Genomic DNA, 17,686 nt, shown 5'->3' on the forward strand with positions numbered 1-17,686 from the left:
AACAGAATGAATAAGCCAGAAACAGAAAGAGGTATATATATCAACATATCACTGGAATTCAAGTTCATATTTTGGCACTATATACTCTGTTCAAAATAAATTCTAGGCATCCACTTCAGTAAAGATGAAGTAACAAAAACCAGACTTACACTTTAAACAACAACAAAAAAAACATAATAAATATATGAAAACACTGTTTTCAGATATGAACAACAGTAACACTGAACTATGACTTCTAAGAGAGAGGGAAGGAACAAGAATGATGAGTCCTAGGTTTGCCCCAGTTGTTTCCAAGAAGTAGCTTGGAAAAAAAAGGCCAAATACACGGCAACTGTTTCACTGTGTTAAGGAAATAGATTGGAGTTTGGGAAGGCCAAGGCAGCTAATCTGTGGGAAAGACCACCAAGGATACTGACACTGCACAGATAGAGAAAGCTCTAAAAATCTGCATGGAGGTCTCCCTCAGGAGTTAGGTGGCTACTGATCTGCCCTATGTGAGTAGCAATCACTTGAGGCCGGGGAACGAATCACTGGAAAACAGTAGAATAAATAATTCTCAGAGCTCACAGCATTTGGGAGAAAGATTTCCACCATTTATAAATGAGAAACTTCAAAGAATACTGAAGGACATTCAAAAGGAACTCCAAAAAGTCTGGCTTTGGTGAAAGCAGTCGGGGGTGTGAGGTGGGAAGACATCCTTAACTACAGAACAAAGATGAGAATTATAGCCAACTTCTCATCAGAAACTGGCAGAACACAATGGCAGATACTTCCAAACACTGAAATAAAAAACAAAACAAGACAAAAAAAACCCCACAAACAATAAAATCATCAATTTTGAAATTTAAGCCTAATAACAATGTTTTTCAATAATTAAACTGAATAAATACTTTTTCAAATAAAAATGAAAGAATTACTCACCAGCACTTAAGAAACACAAAAGGAAGTTCTTGAGGTAGAAGTAAAATGATATAAGTGGAAATGTACATCTACGTAAAAGATGAAGAGTTATGAAATGGTAAATTTTACTATTTACTACAGGGGTAGAGTATAATATTTCCTATTTTAATCACTTTAAAAGATAATCATTTAAGGCAAAAATAATAGTGCATTATTAAAAAGTTTATAACATATGGAGAGGTAACATTATAAAAGCAAAAAAACAAGAAGGAATGGGGAAATGGAAGCTTATTTTTACATGGTTCTTACATTTTACATGAAGCAACACAATATTTGATAGTGAACCAGTAAGTTAAAAATAATGCAGACTTTGGAGTAACCTCTAAACAAATAAAACAAAAAGTTACAGATGGGAAAAACAGTAAACACAAAATGGAATCATAAAATATATTCACTTTATTGAAAAAAAGGAGGAAAGAGGGGGAAAAGTACCAAAGAACAGATAACAAGTAGAAAACAGGGGCGCCTGGGTGGCTCAGTGGGTTAAAACCTCTGCCTTCAGCTCAGGTCATGATCCCAGGGTCCTGGGATCGAGCCCCAGATCGGGCTCTCTGCTCAGCAGGTAGCCTGCTTCTCCCTCTCTCTCTCTGCCTGCCTCTCTGCCTACTTGTGATCTCTGTCAAATAAATAAATAAAATCTTAAAAAAAAAAAAGAAGAAGAAGAAAAAGAAGAAGAAGAAGAAGTAGAAAACAAATATCAAGATGGCTGATTTAAAAAAAAAAAAAAAAAGGACAGTTGATCTAAACCAAACACAGGAGGGGCCTGGGTGGCTCAGTCAGTTAGGTATCTACCTAGGGTTCAGGTCATGATCTCAGGGTCCTGGGATTGGGCCCCACGTCCTCAGGCTCCCAGCTGACCCAGGAGTCTGCTTCTCCCTCTCCCTCTGTCTCTCCCGCTATCTGAGTTCTCTTTCTCTCTCAAATAAATTTTAAAAATCTTTTTAAAACATAAAGTAAATCCAAACATAGAATAATAACTTAGAATGTTCTGAAAGTGGTCTGAAAAGTCTAAAAGGTAGAGATTGGACAGTAACTATATACCACATACCAACAAAAATTACTCTAAATATGAAAACACATGGATTAAAATTTAGAAGATAGAAAAAGAAGTAACATGCAAACACTAATCAAAAAAAAAAAAGCTAGAATGACTAAATCAACACCAGAAAAGAAGATCTGAAAGCAATGGATTAAAATTAGGATGAAAAGGATAATTACATAGTGTTAAATGGCTAAATTCAACGAGAGGACATACATTCCTAAAGGTTTATGCATTTAATAGAAGCTCTTTAAAAACATGAAATAAAAACTGATGGAACTTAGAGATAACTTAGAAAAATACCAATTATAGAATATATTTCAAAATGTCTTTCCCAATAATTGATAGAACAAATACAGAAAAAAGTAAGTATAGAGACTTGAGTAATAGTATCAACTGACTTGACCTAATTAACATTTGTAGAATGTTTCATATTTTTTAAAGTGCATGTAGAATGATCACCATGAAGAACCATATTCTAGGTCGTAAGACAAATCTTAGTAAGTTAAAAAGACTGAAATCATACAAAGTATGATACCACAATGGAATTAAATGAGAAATGAGTAACAAAAATGTATCAAGAAGTTCCAAAATATCAGACACTAGTATTACTCTAATAATAATGCTCTACTAAACAACACATAGGTCAAAAGGGAAAAAAATCATAATAGTTAAGAAATATATGAGTTGCAAGAAAATGAAAACACCCTATATCATAATTTGTAGATACAACTACAACAGTGCTTAGAAGGAAGCGTGCAGCATCAAATACTTATATTAGAAAAGAAGGAAACTGTTAAATCATTTTCCTTAAGCTTCCACCTTAAGGAACTAAAAAAAGAATAAAAAAGGAATTAAACACAAAATAAACAGAAGGAAGAAAATAATAAAGGTAAAAGTAGATATTTATAAAATAGAAGATATACAAACAATAGAGAAAATCAATGGAACCAAAAGCTAGTTATTTGAAAGAATCAATAAAATAGACAAAACTCCAGGAGCCCTGGGTGGCTCAGTCAGTTAAGCTCTGACTCTTGATTTCAGCTCAGGTCATGATCTCAAGTTGGTGAGACAAGGCCCCATATCAGGCACCATGCTCAGTGTGGAGTCTGCTTGTCCCTCTCCCTCTACTCCTCCCCCAACTTGCATTCTCTTTCTCAAAAAACAAATAAAAATAAATTTTTAAAACGTTGATAAAGCTCCAAACAGACTGATCAAGGGGAAGAGAGAAATGACACAAATTGCCAATATTAGGGATGAAAGAAAGGACATTACTCAGATTATACACAAATCAAGTCTATAAGGAAATAAAATTATGAACAACCATATGGCAATAGATTCAAAAACTTAGATGAAAACAAAATCCTTGAAAGATATGACTCAGCATGAAATAGATAACTCAAATAGTCCCTATCAAAGAAACACATTAAATTCAAATTTTAAAACTTTTCCAAAAGAAAATTTCAGGCCAAGACAGCATCACTAGGAATTCTATCAAATATTTAGGTAAAAAATAGTACCAATTCTAAGTAAGTTCTTTCATCAAATAGAAGATGAAGGAAAATCTCCCAATTCACATGATGAGGCCAATATTATCTTAATCCAAAACCAAACAGACATTATAAGAAAACTACACATCAGTATCTTTTATGATCACAGACATGAAAATACATCCCTAACAAAATTTAAGCAAAGTTAGTTCTCTAATATTTAAAATATATAATATGTAAATTAGACATAAATGCATATAATAAATAAAAGTCCTAAAGAGCAATATATGAAAGGCATACAAAATGTGACGAAGTAATGCAAAGCAGATTTAACATTCAAAAAATGAATTACGTGATTTCTCCATACTAACGTATTTTAAAAAAGGAAAACATATTATCATCCCAAGGATGCCAAAAAGCATTTCACAAAATTCAGCACCTATTCATGATAAATATTTTAAGCAAATTCGAAATAAAAGGGAAGCATTCAGGTGCCTGGTTGTCTCAGTTGGTTAAGCGACTGCCTTCAGCTCAGGTCATGATTTTGCAGTCCCAGGAGAGAGTCCCGCATGGGACCTTCTCCCCTCTCGTGCTCTCTCTCTGTCTCATTCTCTCTCTCAAATAAATAAATAAAATCTTTTTTAAAAAGGGGGGAACCTTTCAATCTGATACAGGATCTATGTTATGGTCTCAACTGTGTTTCCCCAAAATTCATTTGTTGAAGCTCCAACCCCTAATATGACTGTATTTGGAGACAGGACCTTTAATGAGATAATTAAGATTAAATGAAGTCATGAGAGGAGCCCTAATCCAATTAAGACTAGCTACATATTTCTCTCTCTCTTTTTCCCTTCCCCTCCTCACTCCCTCCTTCTATTCATTCCTCCTCCCTTCCCTCTCTGTCTCTCTGCCTGGCCCCTTGGACAGAGAAGAGGCCAAGTGAGGACACAGCAAGAAAACAGCCATCTGCAAGCCAGGAAAAGAGCCCTCACCAGAAACCAAATCTAACAGCACCTTGATGTTGGACTCCTATCCTGCAGAACTATGAGAAAATACATTTCTGCTGTTTGAGCCATCGAGTCTGTGGTATTTGATTATGGCAGTCCAAGCAGACTAATATGGCATCTTTGAAAAACCTATAGCTAATATCATTCTTATATGGTGAAATAATGAAAACACTGAATGCTTTTCCTTTAAGATCAAAAACAAAAAAGTGGCAACTGCTTTTACCATGTATACATCAATATTGTACTGAACATCTAAACTAACAAAATAAAGCAAAAACAAGAAATAAAGGCATACAATTTGAAAAGAAAGAAGAAAATTTTTTTTTTCCAAAACAAAAAAAGGGGGGCACCTGGTTGGTTCATTGGGTTAAGCCATTGCCTTCAGCTCAGTCATGATCTCAGGGTCCTGGGATCCAGCCCCACATCAGGCTCTCTGCTCAGCAGGGAGTCTGCTTCCGCTTCTCTCTCTGCCTGCTTGTGATCTCTCTCTCCGTCAAATAAATAAAATCTTTTAAAAAAAGTTCATGTGGAAAATCCTGAGAAATCTACACAAAACTATTAGAACTAATAAATGAGTTAACAAATATATAGGATAAACTAAATATACAAAAGTTAATTGTATTTTTACACGAGCAATAAAAATTAGAGATTTAAATTTTAGTGTGTCTGCAAAGAACATCAAAATATGAAACATGTACGGATAATATTTTCAATTTTGTAAAACATACTCTGCCAACTATAAAACTTTGTTGAAACAAGTTAAAGACTAAAATTAATAAAAACATAAACCATATTCATAAACAGGTTCAATGTTATTCATTGTCAACTATCTCCAAATTTATTCAACAAAATCAAAATTAAGATTTTAGCAGGTTTTTTTGTAGAAGTTGGTAAACTGCTTCTATAAGTTCTATTGAAATGCAAAGGACATTAGCCATTAAAGAAATGCAAACTAAAACCACAAATGAGATACCACTACTCACCCAGTGGAATGGCAAAATTAAAGAGACTGATCCTACTAAGTATTGGCAAGCATATAAAACAATTACAATTCTCATATATTGCTCATGTGAAAGAAAAATGGTACAGACACTTAAGAAAACCATTTGGCAGTTTCTTATAAAAATCACATACACACAATTCAACCCAGTAATCCCAGTCTTAGGTATTTACTCTAGAGAGATAAAACTTATGTCTATACATGGACCTGTATAAGAATGTTCACAGTAACTATACTGATGATAGCCAGAAACTCAGCTATATCCATGATGCCCAGATATTTGTAAGTGGATAAACAAATTGTAGTATATCTATATAATTGAATACTACACATGATTAAAAAGGAATAAACTACTCAAGCACAAACAACATAGATGAATCTCACAAATATAATGCTGAGTAGAAAAAACAGACATAAAAGACTACCTGTTACATTGCTTGATTTATATAAACTCTTAGAAAAAACTATGTGTAGAAAGCAGACCAATAGTTGTCAGAGGCCAGCAGTAGAGAAAAAGGATCAACTACAAAGGCCAGATGGAGGTTTGTTGTGGTAATGGAAACATTCTCTATCTTGAATGTAGTCACGGCATAAACAAATTTATTGATTATATGTATTATACAGTACGTACACTTATTATACTTCAATAAAGTTCATATTCAAAAATTAAGAAGAAACTGCACATCTGTAACTACATATGATAATGGATTTTAACTAGAGTTAGTGTGATAATTCTACAATATTTACAAATATCAAATCACTATATGTCAACTGTATCTCAGTAAAAAAAAGAAACTGCATTAAAATATGGAAAGAATTAGAAAAAATTCACGGATATTTCAATGAAGATATAAGGAAGGTAAGAAGAGAATGCCAGTTACTTAGTTTTCCAGATCTTGAACAACATTCCCTAAGAGCACATCATGGAATGCCTAAAACACCTCAGAAGGCAGTGATAAACATGCATTATGACAACTGAGGCATTCTAAATCAATAGGGAAGGCTGGGCTATTCATGAAGTGGTATTATGTCAATAGCCTAGCTATCTGGGAATAAAATAAGCAAGACTCTTGTCTCAAATCATACCTAAGATCAAATTCCTTATGGATTAAACATTAAACATAAAAAAGTAACAGAGGAAAATTTTAAGTAATTAGTCATACAGCTTCATCTTGGACAAGCTTTTGTAAGCATGGCTCTACAGACAGAAGATACTGGAGGAAATACAAATAAAATTAGAATTGACAATATAGAAAAAAAATTAAATAGTTGAGATAAGACTAATAATATCCTTTAAAAATATATTTATTATTAAACAGTCATAAGAAAAAGATTATACTAATGGGGGAAAAGGCAAGAAATGAACAAGAAATTCACAAAAAGTGCAATGGCTACTAAATATTTGAAAATATACTCAACATCACTAATAAACATACAAAAACAACACTGAGATATCAAAGTTCACCTACCCAACTAAAGAATACCCTTGTAACAATGAAGTGCTACTGGAAGAACATACTTCCATTTTTCTAGAGAGCATTTTGCAGTAAGCGTCATATGTCTACATCGTCATCATTTCAGTTTTAAATCAGATCAATCTTTTTATTTTTTAAATTTTGTGTGTGTGTGTGTTCCAAAATTCATTGTTCATGTACCACACCCAGTGCTCCATGCAATACATGCCCTCCTTAATACCCACCACCAGGCTCACCCAACCCCCTCACCTTCCGCCCCTCCAAAACCCTCAGCTTGTTTCTCAGAGTCCACAGTCTCTCATGGTTTGTCTCTGATCTAACAAATCAGATTATTTTATAATCTTATATATATAAGAAGTTGTATTTATTTCAGAGTTATTTATATGGTAGAAAGCTATTCTAAATGTCCATCAATATTAGATGATACAAATGCAATCTGAAGCCATCAAAAATAAAAATGCAACCAATAATTATTGACATAGAAAGATACCCATGGTGAGGTGCTAGGTAAAATATGAGTATGCCTTCTTTGTGAGCTCATTTAAAACAAAAAAATCTATCTTCTAGGATACATGCAAGGCTCGGTAGGTTAAGCGTCTGCCTTTGGCTCAGGTCCTTGCTCAGCAAGAAGCCTGCTTCTCCCTCTACCTGCCACTCCCCCGGCTTGTGCACTCTCTCTCTCTCTCACACACAAATAAATAAAATCTTAAAAAAGAAAAAAAAAGAAAAAAAAAAAAAACCCTATCGGGCGCCTGTGTGGCTCAGTGGGTTAAAGCCTCTGCCTTCGGCTCAGGTCATGATCCTAGGGTCTGAGGATCGAGCCCCGCACTGGGCTCTCTGCTAGGCAGGGAGCCTGCTTCCTCCTCTCTCTCTGCCTGCCTCTCTGCCTACTTGTCATTTCTGTCTGTCAAATAAATAAAATCTTAAAAAAAAAAAAAAACTATCTTCTTACTCATCTGTTTCTCTCCTTACCTACATATATACAGACGTACACACAGAGATATACAGGTCTGGACAGTTACGCTAAAAATCAATAAAAGTTATCAGTGATTAGCAAAATTAAAGGAAAGCTTTCTTTTTTATATCTGTCTATAATATCTGAATTATTTATGTGTAAAAAAATGACTTTAAATGATTATAATGTAACTTCAAATTTCAAAATGAGCAAGAAAAAGTAATGAAAATTTTCTGCAAATTTCTAGACATGTAAATCAATGTTTACACAAAATACAATCCACGGTAGGTTGTTTTTTTAAGCATTAGACTAAAAATCCTAGGAAAATATCTTGAGGATTACTCTGCCACATGAAATTCTACCTAAGGATCTACTAAATAGTGTCCTTCTGCTATCCTTACCCCTCGTGTTTTACATTGTGACTTTGTATCTCCAATAAAAGATCTTATAAGGTTCTTTTCTTTGAAAATTATTTTCTACTGGGTCTTAAGAAAATAAAGTGGAACTGTGGTTTGCATCTTATTTGAGAAAGACAGATAACCTTGAGTCTTAAACCTTCTCTGGCATTTTCTTGATCTTCACTAACCATGACCAAGGTAGAATGGTCTCATCTGCAAATTACTAAAAATAATCAGCTCTGGGAAGTGACCTTGGATGAAGCAATGTTAAATTGGCCAGGAAATTTTTTTGAGGCATCACTGTTATTAACTCACAATTTTTTCATTTCACTCTGCCACTGATGCTTGGCAGGTTATAATTTTTCATTTTCGCACTTGGATGAAACTCAGTGAAGTAGAGATTATGGAGATAGTAGTGGAGAATTTTTACAAAGGGATTTCCCCCTCACTCCATAATATTAGGTTACAAAATGGATCTCAATTGGAGACAACTTATCAGCTGAAGATACGTAATCAGACTGTTTGGATAACAGTAATGACCTATACTATATTTTAAAAATTTTTAAAGTGCTGGCTTCTGTATATAGAGTTGATGTTATGACCAATTTATATACTTGGAAACATTTCCTGAGTGGAGATGGTTTGGACTGATTCTTCTTTGACAACTTCAAGCCTTTATGAAACTGTTTGCTGGGATTAAAGAAAATGTTTGTGAGAACAGAAAACACTTCTTTATACAGAGATGTCCAGTGACATGGGTTGGAAATAAACTTGTACTACTATTAATGAATTAAGAGCTAATATTAGGTAGATGGCAACTATTTTTGATGCATCCTTCCTCCTTCTTTACCTCCATAAAACCAATGCCAGTAGTCTGATGATGACCACTTCTATCCATATTCTTTCTGAATCTCTTTTCAGCATGTTATTCACTAACGAGCTTATAGTGGGCACTAAATAGGTAAGCTGTTATTCCCTCAAGTAAAAGAGGAAAGAAAATTCATTTTAAACGTTAAGAATATTATATATGTAATATAGGAAATCACAGAAAAAATCTGAGTTTGGAAATACTCCTTAAATCAAAAGACAATGTTTAAATGGGTAGCTGGAGTGGGGACTTAATAGACAAGTCAACTCTAATCTGAAAAAACTAAGAAATGCCTACTTATATCACCAATTCCCCTAACTTATTTTGATTAGGTCATTAGTATCCAGTTGCACCTAGGGTAGTATCAAGCTGGAATACCAAACGAGGGCAACTATTTGCTAGGATAACCATTAAGTTCTTCCCTAAATTCTTTATGTGTGTCATTAACACATTATTTAAAAAGAAAATTAAATTACTACTCTCCCCCAGAACATCTGAATTTGGGGTCTTGTAAAATTGCGTAGTAAAATATTTTGTTCCCCTAAACAAAACTGAGTTATACACTATTTCACCATAGAACATTATATTTACCTCACAATATAATTTTGATATAAATGAGACTGTTTACTGATTTTTTTAGTCTAGCCACTGGCAAAACATGCAAATTGACTAAAGAGCTGCATGGCAAAGAGCTTCCTTTAACTGACTACAGTATTCTAGTGTTAAGCATCTTGTGGTGATCCCAGGTCCTGGGATGGAGACCTGAAGAGTCTCCCTCTCCCTCCACTGCCTTCCTCGTGCTTGCTCTCACTCTCTAGTGTTATCTCTCAAATAAATAAATAAAATCTTTAAAAAAAAAAAAGAGGTGAAGTTTCTAATCTAAACTTTCTAAGAAAGAGGACTGGTAAAATGATAAAATCAAATATCCATCTTTATTAATCTGTGCAATATATAGTATAGGCTGAAGTTTTAAGAAGATTAAGATAAAATAAGTTATTTTAATACAAATAATAAAGGCAAAATAACAAAGATGTAAAATCATTTTAAATATAATGAATTAATTAATGAATTTTTAGATGTTTTAATAAGCACATTTAATAAGGGGTGCCTTAATAAATGTCCACCTCTTGATTTCATCTCAGGTCATGATCTCAGGGTCATGAAATCGAACCCTGCATCAGGTTCTGTGCTGGGTGGAGAGACTGCTTAAGATTCTCTCTCCCCTTCTCCCTTGGGTCCTTCCCACGCCCCTCACACATGTGCATGCAAGTACACTCATGCGTGCGCGCTCTCAAAAAAATAAATAAATAAATAGATAGATAATTAAAATGTTTTTCTGTGATAAATACTAATAGCGAAAAGACTATCAAATAGCAAATAGTTGATAATAAGAACCTTGTTTTTCCTACCAGCTACTGAAGTGGGAATAAAAAGGGGAAAAAAAAAAAGAAAAGTAGGAGGAAATGGGAGAAGAGGAAGAGACTTCTCCTTTCCTTTCTTTATTTCTTTAAAGCTCTAGAGACATAAATAACAAGGTACCAAAGATTAAAAGTAGGTCTACTCTTGTCCTACCAGGCAGGCCCCATTTCAAGCAAAAGGTGAAACAGTCTGTCTTGCTCTTCTATAAAAGCCAGTAACACTGAAAAAGAAAAGACCAGATTTGCTACGTATTAAGGTAACAGCTTTTGGTGCAAAAGTTACAGAGAAACCTACCTCTAAAATTTCCTATCTTTGAAAAATAACATCAAGATTCATTATTTATATTTTGAAAATTGCTGATTTGACTCTTCCAAAGAAAATACTGAAAATTGAAAGACAAAATAGCATACAATCATTCATCCCAGCAGTAAGTAATAGGAAACATAGATGGCATACACTCTATTAGAAGACCTACTACAAGAGAAGTACTTTATATTCTAATAATAAAAGGAAAATGCTGAGTCAAAACTTAGAAATCTTTTTATTCCTATAAAACTATTAAATTTTTAAAGGCAATTTTGTTGTTCTTATATTACAAGACAATCCATAAATGTTCATCAATTCAAGATCATTTCGTTTGTTCAAAACTGCATTCTTTTTAAAATAGCATTTTCAGTATTAAGGGAAATAAGCATAAATCTTGGTTTTTTTTTAAATTTTAAGTTTTAAAATTTTTAATTTTAAAATTTTAAGTTTTTAAATTTTTAATTTTAAAATTTTAAGTTTTTAAATTTTTAATTTTAAATTAAAATTCCAAAAAGGCATTTTTGAAGCAAAAGTAATTTGGACAATTACATTTCTTATCAATAAGGTAAACGGAACCAAATAAAAAATTAATATTACCTATACCTTAGGATAAATGTTGGTTTTAGTAACTAATTTTTGTTTGTTTGTAATCATTGACTGAGGTAAGGGAAAGGAAAACATAAATAGTTAAGTTATGGTTAGATTTCCTTAAGAAAAACATATCAAGGATTATTCACAGCATCTGAAAAGTCCTTATGTGGACAGAATACAGCAGACCTCCTTGGTACTGCTATAGTACGGAGGCATACCACCTGAGGGGTCGGAGTCAATGCCTCATGCCTTACATGTCCTCAATGCCCTACAACTCTTATCATCAATTTTTAGAAATCAGACAGATTAGGCGTGCTAAATACTTCCTTATTCCCTTGTACTCCACCTTTTTCTTTTTTTAAGAAAAGCATCTAGGTGCCTTGTTTTATTCATGAGACTATGCCAGAAATCATTAGCAGAAATAAAGTTAGGAAATCTCACCCAAGGCCAAAGATTTCTCTGGACTTCAGCCTTCCCTCTTGAATGTAGCTCTATCATGTAACCCTCACTTTATAATGCAGACAAGCTCAATGCTAAAATGACTATATTAACGGAAACTAAGTCACAGCACTCTGCCTCTGAATATAACGATGGCAGTGAAGATTTGTGAAATGGACAAGAGTGCTTACATTTAAGTAGCACCAGAATTAAATAGCATACAAAGAGGTGATCAAGCTCAAGAAACTTCTCTGTCACAGATGCTTTGGCATTCATTTTCCCTTAATTTCCCTTGCTTTTCAATGACCATACCACCCCTAATACACTGTCAAAGTTTTCTGAACATATGAAAAATACCAAAATTATTTATTTATATTAAGTCGGTTGAGTGCCTCAGACTTGTGTACAACACTTAGAAAAGCATAACATGTCACTGAGACTTTGGAAAAATTATTATTCTCCCCAATTAATAGGTTCCCTAATTCAAAACAATAAAATATACTATATATACATAGTAATACCTAGTAATAGGCATGAAAATTATTTACTAATGAAAAATGGAGCTAAGAAAAAAAGATTTGGGATATGACCAAATGACCATAAATAATGGTGTATCAAAAATGCTATATAAGTTATCATAATACATTTACTAAATGTATACAATGGCATTTCAAGAAGAAGTGCTTCAGGTAGTCAGGGTAGCAGGAAAAAATTTGAGCAGTTAAAAATAAAAAAGATTTTTGTCTTTGAACAAGTCACAAGTGAAGCTGATGTTGCTGTATGAATTACACTTAAGAATCACTGACTTGGGGATTCCTCTATGTTCGAAATTGTTCAGCATAGATGAGGTGGACACTCATGCTGCAGAAGACCTGAGGCAGAAGAATATGTGAAAATAGAGATTTTAGAGATTTTATGCCAAAGGTACATGAATCATGACCAAATGCAACCTAGCATCTTTCCAGGTGTCACATGTGTGAGAAGACGGGTATGGAAGGAGTCCTTGTGTTCATGAAATTTATAAGCATAAGGACCTGAAGGAAGTAACCATAAAGACCTGGCCACTGGTTTTGCTGTGGCTCTCACCCACTCAACTTAAGACCTGAGTAGAACAAAGAAGATCAGCCTCCCAGATCAAGAAGGAATTCAGCAGACTGCCTTCAGGCTTTATCTGCAGCATTAGTTCTCCTGGGCTTCAAGCCTGCTAGCCCAGATTTGGACCTGCGAAGCTCCATAATCACACCCACCCATCCTCTGCTGTCTGTCCTTAGCCACATTCCTTTATCTCTGCCCTTGACATGTGAATGATTCTGCATGAATTTTGAATATGAATATCCTTCAGAGATCCCTTGCCATAAACGGGAATTTAAAAAAAAAATCAGCAAGGGTGCCTAGGCGGCTCAGTTGGTTAAGTGTCTGACTCTTGATTTCGGCTCATGTCATGATCTCAGGGTTGTGAAATCAAGCCCTATACTGGGTTCCACACTGGGCATGGAGCCTGTTTGTCTCTCTCCCTCTCTTAAAAAAAAAAAAAAAAAAAAAAAAAAATATATATATATATATATATATATATATATATGCAAAGGGAAAGGAGCAAAGTATAATTTATCCATATTTTGTTTAATTCCATTATGTTTAAAAACAAAAAAAGCTCTAATCATATATCTGCTTGGTTCTTAGGCCAAAGAATAGTTTGTAGCATGTTCTTTATCTTGGTTTGGCTATAACACATTTTTGGATAGGCCTATTTCTAGTAAGGAGACTGGCTCAATAATCAAAAACCTCCAATGAACAAAAGCCCAGGACCAGAAGGTTTCACCGGTGAATGACACTGAAGATTCAAGGAAGAATTAATCCCTGTCCTTCTCAAACTCTTCCAAAACACTGGAGAGGAGAGAATGCTTCCAAACTCATTTTATAAGACCAGCATTATCCTAATATCAAAACCAGACAAGGATACAAAAAAAAAGAAAGAAGGGAAGGGGAGACAAGAGGAGGGGAGGGGTGGGAAAGAGGGAAGAGAGCAAGATCTTTGATGAACATAGATGCAAAAGTCTTCAACAAAATATTAGCAGAACAAGTTCAACAATACATTAAAAGAATCATACGCCATGATCAAGTGGCATTTTTGGATTTATTTGTCTCACCTACTGAGAACAACACTACTGAGAACAACCATGGACATTTCTGCATAGCAACATTGTTGATTAAATAATACTTAACAGGCCAAAGTTAAAAAAGAGATATTCATCAATGTGATCCCACCAATACTTTTGCTGAGTTATGGAAAAAAACAAACCCCCATGGCTCTGGATAAATAAAAAATTCATTTAAAAAGTAATTTTAGTTTCTTAAGTTACAGCTCTAAATATTTGTAAGACATCTCAACTCTGAGCTTCTTATCTTCAGCAGCCTGAACATTTGATCATCTTCAGCCAGTCCATTCCCAGGGTCACAGCCTGGCCACATCACCGGAAACAGCTTAAATTCCCAAGTGATTACAGCCCTCCTCATTCCAAAAATATCACTCCATTCCTCCTGATATATTTCATCTTGAGACTCACTGAAGTTTCTGATGCTCTGACCATCTCTACTTTCTTGCGGGTCATCACCCCCACACGCACCCCCAGCCCTACCATGTCCCTGTCGAAATTCCTTCTGATCTAATCTAGACTTTATGGTACATCATTTCAACAAAATTCTTGTCAGAGTCCATTCCCTCTGCTCCAGTCCTGCTAACTGAAAACCTTTCTCAGAACTTTATTTGCCCCCTATGCTCATGTGCCCAGATTCCTAAAGATTAATGTAGAACATCATGCTAAAAATACACTGCCTCTCACCTGAGCTAAGCTCCCATGGCCACTGAGCTACCCTTTGATTAGGCTACCTTTTCTACTGCCTTTAGTGACTCTCCCTAATGTCCTGTACACTCTCCAGGCATCGTATCCTTTCCCTAACCTCTTCTCCTTCAGCAGATAGTTCCTCATAGTTCTATCAGGGAGAATCTTTCTCACCCTCGTTTCCCCGGAGATATATTTATCTATAATTGTGCCATCTTTTCCTCATGCCCTAAAGGAAAAATCTTCTACCTTAGGCTGGTCTCCCATCTGTTCTTTAAATACCATTTGCTCTCAATCACTCAAGGTCTTTATATTCTCAATGATCTTTTCTTTCCTGCCTCATCAACTTCCTCTCAACTGGATCCATCCTACAGCATCGCACAAATATGTTCACATTTCTCCCTTTGTAATAAAAATCCTACCTTTAACTTGTGCTTACTTCTTCCCTTCCTACGTATGCCTCCTATAAGAGTTGTTCATGCTTCCTGTCCCCACATCCCCTTTTGCATCCTGAGACCTTTTACAATTTGCTGCTACTTCAACTACACTATTGAAATTACTCTTGCTAAGATCATTTAAATGACTTCTAAGTTTCTAAGTTTAAAGTCCAGGTTTTCATTGTCTTTCTTGACCTCCTACAGTATTTAATGCTCCTGGTCAATCCCACCTCTTCTATGGCTCTCTCCTGGTTTTAGAATAACTTTTTCTCTTTCTCCTCTTACCTCTCTAACCAGTTTTTCCCAGTCTGTTTCCTAGACTCTTCTACCTATACATATCCAAAAAAAAAAAAAAAAAAATGTTTACAAACAAATTGACTGGCACCCTAGTGGAATTTCTGGGCTGAGCCACACATAGCAAGGCTCTGTCATGAATATCATAAGGGTTGTGACTGCCAGCACTCACAGGCCTTAGAGTTTTAACAGCCTATACACATTAGTAATGAAGTTTGGTGGCAATGGTACTTTACACCAAGTCACATATGGTACTATCAGCTGTCCTGAGAAAGAGAAAGGGGGCCTCTCTGCTATGCCAGAGAACAGCTAGATTTGGTAAAGTATATACTTTCATACACCTAAGGGAATAAGTATTCCCTAGATAGGTGAATGGCCTGTACTTTTCCTTCACTCATAAAGCATTGTGCACTTGGACCTGAAGTTGACAAACATTTCCATCAATGAGCAAGATGACTACAGAATTGCTGACTGGTTGCTGGAAGATCTGCTGTTTCCAGAGACTCCTTACCATCTAGACAGCACATACATCCACCCAACCCCAGAGTTCCTGAGAAACCATAATGCCCGGAGCTGACATCTATTCTTTTGTTATCACTGTCCAGCAAATGGCTACCAAAGAAGTAGGTGCCTTACTCAGGGAAGCATCAGTATATGCTATACAATGTAGTGGCTTATAATCTTCATCCATCTCGTTCAGCAGCTGTCTTCACTGACTCTATCTTTGGGAAAAGACAAGATCAGCTGCTACTGCTAAGTGCAGAACTTTTGGTTGACTTTGACTGAATTTGGCTAATTTTAAACCAGTTGTATTAAGGTAAGTTTTTGTCTTAATTTCTATTTGTTTTTAAAGAGAATATTTTTTAAAAAATTTGTAAGACAGGTTTTTAGAAAACAATCTTATTAAAAACTCAAAAAAAGAAAGAAAAAAGAATTGCCAGACTATAAATTTGACATCAATTGTAAGTATTAAATTTTTATAACAAAAATAATAAATAATAATTTAGAACAATGCTCTTTCGGCATGATAAACTTGAAATTAACGCATATATACTTTGCAAATCAGACAGTGCATTTCAGTTACAGATGTCTACTTTCAAGATGGCATGGAAAATGAATGGAGAGGAAAACACTGATCTTAAACATGCAGTAAAGTCTTCCACACTGCTCCAGAGGAGAAACAAGCAACCTTCTCTTAAGCTTTTCTAATTTTTCTTCTTAAGCTGTAATATGAAACTAAACCAAATTAATTAAACTCAGCATGATCACAAAATATCTGTCCTATAGGAGTAACCTTTAATTTAAAAATGTAGTAACTCCTTCAAAAAAGAAAAGGAAGTTAAAACTAAATTAAGTAAAAGAAATGAAAGAATACAGTAGAAATCAATGAAGCAGAAAACAACAGAATTCAATGAAATCATAAACTGATTCTCTGAAATAATCAAGAAAAAAAAAAGACTGAGGGAAAAAGAAGACACAAATTCACTATCAGGAATCAGAGATACAGCATACTCCAAATGCTACGGTTAATAATTAAGAGAATATCATGAAAAACTTTATGGCAATAAATTCTACAACTTAGATGGAACAGAAAAAAATAATTTCAAACTGTCAAAATTCACTCAAGAAATAGCCATTTAGGGGCCACTGGGTGGCTCAGTTGATTAAGCATTTGACTTTTGATTTTAGCTCACGTCACGGTCTCAGGATTGTAAAATCGAGCCCCATGTCAGGCTCCACACTGAGCATGGAGCCTGCTTAAGATTCTCTCTCTCCCTCTGCCAACCCCCAACCCCATCTCACCCTTCCTTAAATAACAAAAAGAAATAGACGGAGGAGGAAGAGGGGGGAGGGAGAGGAGGGGGGATGGGAAAGAGGAGGATGGATGGAGGAGGAGGAGGAGGAGGAGAAATAGCCATTTAAATTAACTTTTAGAGAAACTGAATTTGTAGCTAACACCTACCCTCAAGTAAAAATCCAGATCCAGATGGCTTCATTAGAAAAGTCCCCTAGGGACGCCTGGGTGGCTCAGCTGGTTAAGCAGCTGCCTTCGGCTCAGGTCATGATCCCAGCGTCCTGGGATCAAGTCCCACATGGGCTCCTTGCTCCGCAGGGAGCCTGCTTCTCCCTCTGCCTCTGCCTGCCACTCTGTCTGCCTGTGCTCGCTCT

At 35.1% G+C, this 17,686-nt stretch overlaps 1 protein-coding gene and 1 pseudogene across 1 annotated transcript in view; one reads left to right on the forward strand and one right to left on the reverse strand.

Moving 5' to 3' along the window:
• The window catches only part of NAALADL2 (N-acetylated alpha-linked acidic dipeptidase like 2), a 1,358,868-nt gene that overhangs the window by 1,277,429 nt on the left and 63,753 nt on the right, over positions 1–17,686 (reverse strand). The gene's annotated exons all lie outside the window — the stretch shown is intronic.
• On the forward strand, positions 5,698–16,303 carry LOC116590700 (annotated as a pseudogene).

This window comes from Mustela erminea, chromosome 1 (assembly GCF_009829155.1).
Source record: "Mustela erminea isolate mMusErm1 chromosome 1, mMusErm1.Pri, whole genome shotgun sequence".
Taxonomy (NCBI): domain Eukaryota; kingdom Metazoa; phylum Chordata; class Mammalia; order Carnivora; family Mustelidae; genus Mustela; species Mustela erminea.